The 12,111-nt window shown below is 39.2% G+C and overlaps 1 protein-coding gene across 2 annotated transcripts in view; it reads right to left on the reverse strand.

Annotated features, from left to right (window-relative positions):
• LOC132401984 (cAMP-specific 3',5'-cyclic phosphodiesterase 4B-like) overlaps positions 1-12,111 on the reverse strand; it is a 170,537-nt gene that overhangs the window by 67,210 nt on the left and 91,216 nt on the right. The window contains exon 2 of one of the 2 annotated variants that reach the window (XR_009514770.1): positions 7,019-7,183. The exons of the other annotated variant lie outside the window; for it this stretch is intronic. The gene's annotated coding sequence lies outside the window, so the exon portion shown is untranslated. Of the gene's footprint in view, positions 1-7,018; positions 7,184-12,111 lie in introns of those variants that run through there. 2 annotated transcript variants of the gene reach the window in all.

Below are 12,111 nucleotides of genomic sequence, written 5' to 3' on the forward strand. Positions count from 1 at the left end.
ATCAGGTACGATTGATTCAAAGTAACCCAGGTGTCCAAGAGACAAATTGCTGAAAATCAACACACAGGTCAGAGTCATATTTGTACAGCATGGAAGCAGGATCTTTGGCCAGTCTGTGCCAACCATCAAATACCCATTTACAATATCCCATTGTTTCTGTTTAATTCACCCACATCCCCATCATGTCTCCCCAGGTTCCACTGCATATCTACACAAAATAGATCAATTAACATACCAATGGACCATGCAGTCACAGGGAAAAACATGCAAACTCCACACAGACAGGGCAGCAGTCAAGTTTGATTAAGCTATGAGGCACCAATTTTACTGGCTACACTATTGCAGAGCAATCAATTATCAAGGCGGATGGTATGTTGACTTCCGTTATGCGAGACTGAAAAACAGGAGTAAAGATGTCCTACTGCAGTCTATACAGGCTTGCTGATGTCACCTCCTTAGTATGTAATTTTGGACTCTTTATTAAAGATTATATATGTGAATGGCACATTCATGGGACATGGGATGCCAGGGATGCTCTTTGAGAAAGAGTTGAGTAGATGAGACCTATATTCTCTTGTGCTTAAAAGAATGGTTGGTACAGATCACTGAAACATGCACAGTTCTTACAAGGACCGACAAGCTAGATATAGGAAATCTCACGGATCCCATTCCTGGGCTCAGCCTCAGAAGGTTTGGAATATGGAGACATTTCTTCTTTTCAAGCAAGGGTTCCCAACTTTTTTTATGCCATGGACCCCTACCATTAACCAAGGGGTCTACTGACCCCAGCTGAGAACTCCTGACTTAGAGGGTGTCAATCACTGGAGTTTCATACCCTGGTATGCAGAGGCGGCTCAACCACTAAAACATAAATCAATAGATTTCCAGATATTAAAGGAATTGATGAATATGGCAATAATGCTGTAGTATGGCACTGAGGTTTAAAAACTCAGGCATGATTTTGAAAAGAAGCTGAGCAGACTTGATCAATCATTCGGCTTACTCCTGCTCCTATGTTCTCATGTTCCAAACTCTTTGCATTATCCACATACAGGGCCACAGCCCTCAACTCCACACCGATTCCATCTTCCACTCTCAGTGCACCACTTCATATCATTCTTATCCATAAATCAATCTTCTAGAACTGGTCAATTATTGCAACTCATACACAACCACTATGTATTGTCCTCATCACAGGTCTTAAGCATGCAATCAATTTGTGTCAACCACAAGCCTGCAAATGGTACATCCAAAACTGCACTTGTAAAGTATCATAGTAAAATAAATGAGACACAAGGCAATTGTCAAAGAGTATAATGAATTTTCAACCCCTTGATTACAATTTTGTGGCTTTTGTCTGTGCATTAATAAATAACTACTGTAGGAGATCAAACACATCAAAGTTGCTTCACCCAGCCTACACTGTTTTTACCTGAATACTTGCTTCCTTTATTATAGTAAACCTCTTTGTTTAGCTTAAGCTGAAGGATGTCAAAACCCAAGAACTGATTAGAGTTCCACACTTGACAATTATATCACATCACAATCAACTGCAGTAACTGCCATTGTTATGTAAAATGTAAATCTATTTTGAAGGGCATTTTTCATCCAATATTCTCACATTCACTGCAAACAAAGCTGAATACTGCACAACAGGCACTCACATCTGTCAAAAAATTCATCCATTGATTGAAAGAAACTTAGAACTTATTACATTGATAGGTTTTGCCTGCTGCTGGAAAGGCTAATATTTATGCTTCATCATTAACTCCTTGGAAAAGCAGTGGTTTGCCATCTTCTTAAACTACCCCAAGTTCCAATTGTAAGGTTCTTCAACAATGTCACAAGATGGGAGGTTACAGATTTTTGATCATGACTGAAGAAGAAACAAGTGATATGTCCAAGTTGGTATACTGGGCAACTTGGAAGGAATTCAGGTGAGGTGTTCCTTTGAGCCTGTTGGCCTCACCAATGATGTGGGATCTGCTTGCTGTGCCTGAGTATTCTGTAAGTGGGGCAATAAAGCCATGTTGTTTCTTGATGGAAAGACTACATGGTTTTAAGGCAAAGGGCTACTGTGTCACTGAAATAGGTGGTTTTGTATAAATATTGTTGTAGCTACAATTATTCAGACAGGTAGAGGGTTTTACATCATGTTCCTGACTAGCTCCAAGAAAAAGATTGAAGCTAAAGTACTTTTGTGGCAGATCCAAGCAGGTTTCTAAAATATCAATGAAGGTGGTTGCTGGATGAAGAAAGAACATTAACGATGGGGTATTTGGCAATGGTGACGCAATTGTGCAATAAGCACAGATCTGTGAACTCTCCCATTGGAGGTGGAATTTGTCCAATACATACAATGAGAATATGACTTGTCACTGATCCCTTCAATCTACATTACATGCAGGTGCTTCTTTCTATACGTCCATGGAACTCCCACCATTGTTATATTTTCCTACGGCATTACACTCCGTTACTTGCTTTTACTTCCTCACATACCCAAGGAATATTGCTGGTACCGCAGCACGAGATAGTCATTTTCGTACGAACAATTATCACCCTGTTGCATTCTGCAATTCAACAGCTTAATGGAACCATGAACAAAGGTCAAAGTACCAAGTGAAAATTAGATCTGTCTATTCAATCAAACACATAGAATAAAAATACAAAACCTTATTGGCCTTAAAATGGCTACAGGAAGAACAAGTTAAAAATAACACTTCTTCTGTTCTTCTTATGCAGTCTTTCAGGATAGAGGATGACCCTTCCACTCCAATTCTATGGATTTGGAGATTACTCATGAGGCCAGTTCAGAAACCACAAACTCTTCCCCTGGAAGTGCCTGACTTCACAGGCCGATAGGCAGGTTGTAAGCTGAAACTCCTTCTGGTAGATAATGAACAATCTTGATGCTCTCGATATCATGCTCAATTTGGGTCATGGAATCTGCAGTGAGTGGAAATACTGCAGTTATTCCCCTATGGTAGACTTTGAGAATATCCATGAACATTTCCAGGCGGACAGATGAAAAGAACTTTCCAAATCAGGCTACAAATAGTGTCCACCTGAAGTCCTGTACTACATATGCAATATTGACAGAGCTGAATAAAGCAGGAACTTCAGTAATGGAGATGCTGGCTTAGAAGAAGGTGTAGGTGTCAGTTTGCTCATCTTCTTAGTGGGTTTCAAAGATTTTAACATAGAACATAGAATAATACAGCACAGCACAGTACAGGCCATTCAGCCCACAATGTTGTGCTGACCCTTAAATCCTGCCTCTCATATAACCCCTACCTTAATTTCCTCCATATACCTGTCTAGTAGTCTTAAATTTCACTAGTGTTTCTGCCTCCACCACTGACTCAGGCAATGCATTCCATGCACCAACAACTCTCTGAGTAAAAAACCTTCCTCTAATATCCCCCTTGAACATCTCACCCCTTACCTTAAAGCCAGGTCCTCTTGTACTGAGCAGTGGTGCCCTAGGGAAGAGGCACTGGCTGTCCACTCTATCTATTCCTCTTAATATCTTGTACATCTCTATCATGTCTCCTCTCATCCTCATTCTCTCCAAAGAGTAAAGCCCTAGCTCCCTTAATCTCTGATCACAATGCATACTCTCTAAACTAGGCTGCATCCTAGTAAATCTCCTCTGTACCCTTTCCAATGCTTCCACATCCTTCCTATAGTGAGGCGATCAGAACTGGACACAGTACTCCAAGTGTGGCCTAACCAGAGTTTTACAGAGCTGCATCATTACCTCGCGACTCTTAAACTTTATCCCTCGACTTATGAAAGCTAACACCCCATAAGCTTTCATAACTACCCTATCTACCTGTGAGGCAACTTTCAGGGATCTGTGGACATGTACCCCCAGATCCCTCTGCTCCTCCACACTCCCAAGTATCTTGCCATTTACTTTGTACTCTGCCTTGGCGTTTGTCCTTCCAAGGTGTACCACCTCACACTTCTCCGGGTTGAACACCATCTGCCACTTCTCAGCCCACTTCTGCATCCTATCAATGTCTCTCTGCAATCTTCGACAATCCTCTACACCATCTACAACACCACCAACCTTTGTGTCATCTGCAAACTTGCCAACCCACCCTGCTACCCCCACATCCAGGTCATTAATAAAAATCACGAAAAGTAGAGGTCCCAGAACCGATCCTTATGAGATACCACTAGTCACAACCCTCCAATCCGAATGCACTCCCTCCACCATGACCCTCTGCTTTCTGCAGGCAAGCCAATTCTGAATCCACCTGGCCAAACTTCCCTGGATCCCATGCCTTCTGACTTTCTGAATAAGCCTACCATGTGGAACCTTAGCAAATGCCTTACTAAAATCCATGTAGATCACATCCACTACACTACCCTCATCTATATGCCTAGTCACCTCCTCAAAGAACTCTAGTAGGGTTGTTAGACATAATCTGCTCTTCACAAAGCCATGCTGACTGTCCCTGACCAGACCATGATTCTCTAAATGCCCACAGATCCTATCTCTAAGAATCTTTTCCAAGTTTTCCAATTTTGCAAAGATTTTAGTGGCATCTTTCAGCATCTTGAAGCATCTGCTATTATTACACAGGTTTGATGAAAGTTGATATGTTGGACTTGTTCAAAATGAAGAAAGATCATGTATTGAAGTTCAATTTTTATTTTGATGATGAAATTATGAAGGATGGCATAATCATACTTTTCCCCCCAATTGCATCAAATCCAGTCCTAGAATGACTGACGTTTTGAAATAATTTTAAAGAATATGCTACTATATGCAGAGTAGGAAAATATGCTGATGTGAGAGCAAATATATTCCTAACCAAAAAGTATTTAACAGAATGGTGATGATTAGCAACAAATGCTAAGTCTTGTCAATGACAAGATCCACAAAATAAATAATTGTTTTTTTTTAAATGGCCAGCAACAGAATGTCATTACCTTTCAATTTATGTTAATTACATTTTCCAAAAGTATTGTAAATTAAGCCAAATAATTAGCTGGTATGTGTTTTATTGTTATGTTTTATATCAGTAAAAAGACATAATTCTAATTTGGTCAGTATGCTTTGTGGTTTATGGTCAGAAAAAACATTAAACATGTGCAGTTTATCAGACCATTAACCCACTGAAGGTTAAAAAGACAACACGAGTGAATCTGCAGATGCTGGAGGTAAATAAAAACACAAAATGCTGGCAGAACTCAGCAGGCCAGACAGCATCTATGGGAGGAGGTAGTGACAACATTTCCAGAAACGTTTCTAGAAATCCAGAATCGATGCTGTCTGGCCTGCTGAGTTCTGCCAGCATTTTGTGTTTTTATTAAGGTTAAAAAGAAATCACTTAGTAAAGCATCACTATGGTTAAACAATTCCATCCGCAAGCTCAAAGATTATTCAGAGTGGTGAGAGAAAATGAAGGAAAACTGGGATAGAAGTCCACCATAATATTTTTAAGGAGAAACTAACCTCCTTTAATGCTCCTGCACTCTCTGTAAGAAGAGCCCATTTTTCCCACATCACTAGAAAGAACAGCAGCAATTCAGGAATACTATTTTCAACCAGAAACCAACTGTTGAGCCCTGCCCAAACCTACAGTATCCTCAGTCAAGCATTTGCCATAAAATGTGAGAAATTCACAGTATTTCTTTTGTTTTAAATCAACAAAATTACTCCATTAGGGAGAGTATAAACTACTGATACTGGTAACCTCTATAGCCAACCTTGTAAAAAGATAGCATAGACAGTTATGTTCAATTCAGAATTCTATATATAGATTGTAACAAAGAGTAAACCACCTACTTGCTGTCTTAACCCTGTTCCTACCACACTTCTGAAGGACTCTTTTAGTAGAGCTTTCAATTCTGCTAGAAAGTTTATTACCACGCCCCTTGAAACTGGAGTTTTTCCAGATGCTGTCAAAATGGTGGCTGTCAAACCTCTACTTAAATAGACAAACCTTGAGAGTAAGGTACTCACTGACTGCAGGTCTACATAAAATCTTCTCTCCTACACAAGATCCTTAAGCAAGTCATATTCAACCAACTCTATTTTCTGAATAAGAACAACATTCTAGAAAAGTTTCAGTCAAATTTTAGAGCAAGCTACAGCACAGAGACTGCCCGTACCAAAATTGTCAGCAACCTTAAGCTCAGCACTGATGCCAACAGGGTCTCTGTTCTTATTCTCCAAGATCTAAGTGATGCCTTTGACACAATTGACCACAACGTATTCCTAGATTGCCTTGTGAACTGGATTGGCCACTCTGGTAGTGCCCTCAATTGGTTTTACTCATGTATCTTGGAGAGAAAATGTTTTACCCATCTTGGAGTCAATTTTCCAAGACATACGATATACCTTTTGGGGTTGCTCGGGGAAGCTGACTTGGGCCACTACTCCTCTCCTTATGTATGCTCCTCTTAGGAGACATAAGAGAGTACAACCTTGATTTCCACAGTTATGCAGGTGACACACAGATGGATATCTTGGTCGAACCTGACGATGATAACATCCCATTTTCTCTGACTTCTGGACGAGCATTAATTTTCAAAAACTAAATGGAGATAAAACAAATACTTCTGTTGGTCCCAACTCCAAAAAGAGATCATATTCTTGATAAGCTCGAGAACTTAGCTTCCCTGTAAAATAAGTAACAAGCTTGGGTGTTATTCTTGATTCAGATTTGAACTTTAAATCCCAGATAAACAAAGTGACCAGGGAACCATTTCTACATTTAAGAAATATTGCAAAGGCATCTCTGTTTCTGTCAAAGAATGTAGCTGAAAAACTAATCCACACCTTTATATTGAATTGACTAGATTACTGCAACTTTTTACTGGCTTTACAAAGCAATCTATTGACAAACTTCAACTCATTCAGAATGCCACTGCTAGACTTTTAACCAAAACCATGAATGAGACAGTATATCACTCACATCCTAACTACTCTGCATCGACTTCCCACATCTTTTAGGAATTTATTTTAAAGCTCTCTTACCTGTTTTAAAGCTCTCAATGGTCTGGGACTGCAGTACATCACAGAATCACTTTCATTTTATAATCCTGATGAGCTTTCAAGTCTTCATCTGCTGGTCTGTTGAATTTAAGCAATCTCCTCAAACGATAGCTGTTAGGTCAGCTTTTTGTAACTACTCTCCTAAACTGTGGAACGTGATACCTAAAACTAAAAGGGACGCAGATTTAGTTGAAACTTTTAAGTACCAGCTCAAAACTTATTTATAGTATTCAAACTCACATTTAACTAACATCTTTTTTGTCTTTTATTTTCAGTCTCAGTTTATCCTATTGAAATCTCTTTGAACTACAGTGTTTGTATGAAAAGTGTTAGATAAATACATTAATAAAGTTACTTTTGGGAATATGGTCATTTACCTGACAATAATTTTAATGATGGTTTTTCCAGTAATGCATTTGTCATCTCCAAATACTAATTGCAAATTCATGCATCTGATCCAGTCAAACAGAAAATGACAAAGGTGGCAGTGTTTATGGGTTAGCTGTACCAAGAAAGTGAAATCTATGTTTCAAAACAAATTGATCAAAAGGCCAATGTGTCACTTGTACAAAGACATACAACAGATTTTAGTAAACAAGTCATGTATAACAGCATTGGCATAACCCAGTTTGTTAAAACAGACTAATGATTGTGTGCTGAGCCTGTTGTATACCTGTGCTCCAGAGCAAGATTGCAGTAATTTATGGCATTTTGCTCTTTTATTATTCTGTTATAAAAGGCAATTTGTTATACTGAGGTCATTTGGTCTGTGGCTAGGAGCATATGTGGTGTAAACACTTAGAAAGGATCAATGCTAATGATACACTTTTAATACAACAGATCTAATAGAGGAAAAACTGATGAGATTACCAGAAAAAATGTTTATTACTGTCACTCTAACGTGATCTATATTTTTAATAAAAGAAATTGAATTTTGACAAAAACAAGGCTTCATTGGGAAAATAGAATAAAAGATAAAATGAAGTAACATACAATGTGAATATTAACGTGAACAAATAATCCACTTAAAGTTCTACCACAGGAAAGAGGATCGGCTATTTCTCCTTTGTTCCATCACTCAATTAGATCAGGGTTGAACTAATTTTGTTAAAAGAGTTTTCATCTTTCATCCTTACTAAGCTTGGATAAATGAAAATCAATAAAACTGATCTGATATTAAAAACTGACCTAGTATCATATGTCATAAATGAAAGAGAAATTCATGGGTGTTTCAAAAGGTCTTAAATTTAGATTGGACCCAAGATCTCAAGCTGAATTGCTGGAAAATATAGCATGATTTTTGGTTTAAGCATTTCAATAAGCTTACTTATAGGAAGTTGTTTCTTTTTTAAAAAATAAAGCAGTGCTTCAGACTTTCAAAAATTCTTATTTTTGCATCTACTCTTACCCAACTGACTCCCAGTTCTAAATTTGTTGCTTTGAAAGCAGCTCACAGCACTGCAAGAGATGGCCTACAGTAAAACCCAAGTTACAAGGAAAAAGCTCATAACAATAAAAAAAACAGAACTTGAAGAGGAGGTCTCTTGGATCGTTGTGCCAGTTCTCTATGCAATTATATCATGGCTGATTTTCTACTTCTCTGGCACTCTCCTGTACTATCCTTGCTGACAAAAAAAAACTATTGATTTCTCTCTATTATACTCAGTAACTGGACCACCAAAGCCAATTTGGGGAGAACATTTCAAAGATTCATTTTTCTTGGGCTAAATAAATGTCCAATACTGAGTAGCTGTTCCCTTATTTTAACACTCAAAGAATCAAGCTGCATGAAAGCAGGCCATTTGCTCCAACTCATCTATTCCAACCTGCATTTACCCCATCATCCAACACTTGGCCCATAGCCCTCTAAGTCCCAATAATTTAAGCATTCATCTAGACCTTTGGTTCCCAACCTTTATCATGCCATGGACCTTTACAAGTAACCGAGGGGTCTGTGGACCCCAGGTTAGGAACCCCTGATCTAGATAATACTTCACACGCTGTCAGTGATCCAGCTTTAACCACTTACTGGGTGAAGGTGGGGCCCCACTCATACCATCTCTTGACCACTTCTCCCTTACCCTAATTCCATGCATCCTATCCTACCTACAGTATACACCTCAGTTTTGATATACCTCAATCATGGTCCCTTTTATTATCCTCTGCTGCAGGGTAAAAAGACTAATCTTCTTCAGTCTCTCTTTATAACTGAACTACTACATCCCCAGATGACATCCTAGTGAATCTTCCCTGCACCCCTTCCAGCACCATCACGTCCTTGTATTTTGATGATAAATCAGCAAACAGTACTAAATGAAATCCAACCAAGGCTTTTTTTTCCTCAAGTTGGTGCACAATTTCCCTGTTTCTCATTCTCAGGACTAATGCAGTCCTGCTGAAGGGTCTCGAACTGAAATGTCAACCGTACTCTTTTCCGTAGATGCTGCCTGACCTGCTGAGTTCCTCCAGCATTTTGTGTGTGCTGCAAGGCCAATATCTTAATATGCCTTCCTAACCAAGTTGTCTACCTGCATTGCCATCATTAAGGATCTATAGACTTGCATCGAAGCCTCTCTGTTCCTCAGACTCTGCTACCAAAAACAATGTTCAAATATCATTTTCTTTCTCCTTTTGCTAAGCCAGTTTTGGATCCTGTTTGTCAACTTCTTCGTGGGTTCTAAACTTTTAAAGCAATCTCTATGTCTGGGTCTTCAATAGCCTTTACCACGTAAATCACAATTTACTGCCTTGTTTGCATTGATACACTTACAAGTTCAAGGAATTCAGTTTAATTTGTCATACAGGACCTACATCTGATTAGTCCCTGCTTGTCCACCTGATCATTAATCCTCTATGTCAAAACATATACATACAGCATCTTCCCTACTACCGATGTCAGCCTTGCAGGACTATAGCAACTGAGCTTTTCCCTTCTGGGTTTCTTGAAAAAGTGAGAACCATTTTGCTGTCCTCCGGTAATCCTGTACCTTATTTGCAGCAATGAAAATTCATGAGTCTCAGAGCCACAGCAATCTCCTTCCTTGCCTCTCTCAGCAGGTTGGTATAAATTCCAACGATCCAGGGAATTTCTCAAACTAAATGTCAGCATGCCTGACAGTTAGAAAAGGGGCTTGCCACCTGCTTAGGTTGAGGACAGAAATAGGTATTGGGCAAGCACATGGCACACTAACACCATTATGGCTAGTACAAACACGTATTGACTATCATCTTTGAAAGCAAAGTTTTTATATTTGATAAATGACTTGACTAATGCATTGGTATTACCATTTGTGAAATCCCAAAAACATTTCTGGCAGATCAAGATGAGGAAGTTGAGACCCAAGGCAAACGTGAATAAAGTGGTAAGCATTTGGGCACCTGATTTGGTTGGTATCAGGCCTTGTTTTGATAGGCTACAAATATCTCCAACTACTGCAACACACCGAACCACTCATTCAAACATTTTATTGAAGCTTATCCTTCACAAGCACATTGCTCTCAACCTCTTGAAAGCAGCAAGCAGCTAATGAGGCTGCTGCTCTTTCTCGTTACCTTGGTCTTTGCCTAGGCTCTGATCAAACAACTTAAGCAGTAACCTTGCCAGTCTGATAACAACCTGAAGGCAAATTAGGTCACCAAACCTCAAAAGTGGAGATGACAGCTTAGAAGTGTTCAAAGTTAACTCAGCGCATTGGTTTGATAAACAAATATTTTCATTAAAAATAAAACCCTACGATAGTATTTAGAATAAACTTTGAGCTTGAACATCAAAACAAGGTCTACCAGACCTTGAGCTCATGTGTTGGGTCAGGTTTTGATTTTATAACTAAACAAATTACTACTCTGAAATATCATTCAGCAGCATTGACACTGCAAAAATATGAAAATAACACTTCAACATCAGGCATCAACCCAAGGATCAAATTCAAAACTAAACAAAAGATATGGTATAAGAGCTGTCTTGTAGACAAGTCAAAAACTATACAGAGTTTTACTCAGAATACCTTTCACTCAGTCTTCCAGGCTCTTCATGTGTTATCAGAAGATGTGAGTTCCATGCCCGTCAGCCAGGAGACAGAACTGTGGAAAACCTCAACATATTACATTTAAACACAAGGAATCCTCCTGCAGACTACTGGCTGCCATCCTGTCTCAGGCCTATCTAGCAAGACACAAACCAGTTAAGGGACCACCACAACCCCAGAATTTTACTCTGCCATATATTCTCAGCTAAGTCTCACACTCATTCCACAGATATTACCACAAAAGCAATCTATCCTTGATTCATGTCCAAAAAATAAAGGATTTTTAGAGCTGCACTAGGAGTAGCAAAAACTTTAATTGCAGCAACAGCAAACCCTAAAATGTAATGACACTCTCATGAAACTGCACATGGCAATGCCTTACAGCCTTGCTGTTAACAATAGTTAGCACTTCCTGTGGCCTCAACCTGTCAGAACTATTCACTTTGTTCCACAATTTCTCATCCAGCAACTCTGAAACAAACTGATTTGTTTTCCTTTTCTCCAGTTCTTGGATCTGAAACAGAAACTCATTTTCTCTTCCACAGATGCGGCCTCACCAGCTGAGTATTTCCCACATAATACTGAGCAAAAAGTTCAAGATGGCGCCAATAAGTGTGACTCGTGTGCAGCTCTGACGAGAATCATCAAACAGTGGATTTCTGTTAATTGAGCCATCGGTTAACTGGGGCAGATGCTTACTTAGGACAACCATTAAAGAATAAAAACTAATCAACTAAATAGCCGGGATTCCCTTTGTTTATTTAGGACACTATGCCACTGAACTAGGATAGGAAACTGTTGCTGAGCAGTTTCTAACTAGCATCAGTCACCGGCACTTGTGTGGTGGTTGGACACTACACCATGCTTAGAGTGAACAGTAGTTAAATTGTATCAGTTGTGTGCACTTATGTTTGTTATCCCTTTGGGCTGACAGACACCAATTCAAAAATCAGTACAAACAGTACAATTTGTCATTGATAGTTGGCGAGAAGTTTGTATAAGACAATTCAGAACTGTTTTCTCACTGTGGTTTCAAGCATTCAGGTTTGGAGATGCCAGAAGCTGCTAGGA

The sequence above is a fragment of the Hypanus sabinus genome, chromosome 11, assembly GCF_030144855.1.
Source record: "Hypanus sabinus isolate sHypSab1 chromosome 11, sHypSab1.hap1, whole genome shotgun sequence".
NCBI classification, from domain to species: Eukaryota; Metazoa; Chordata; class Chondrichthyes; order Myliobatiformes; family Dasyatidae; genus Hypanus; species Hypanus sabinus.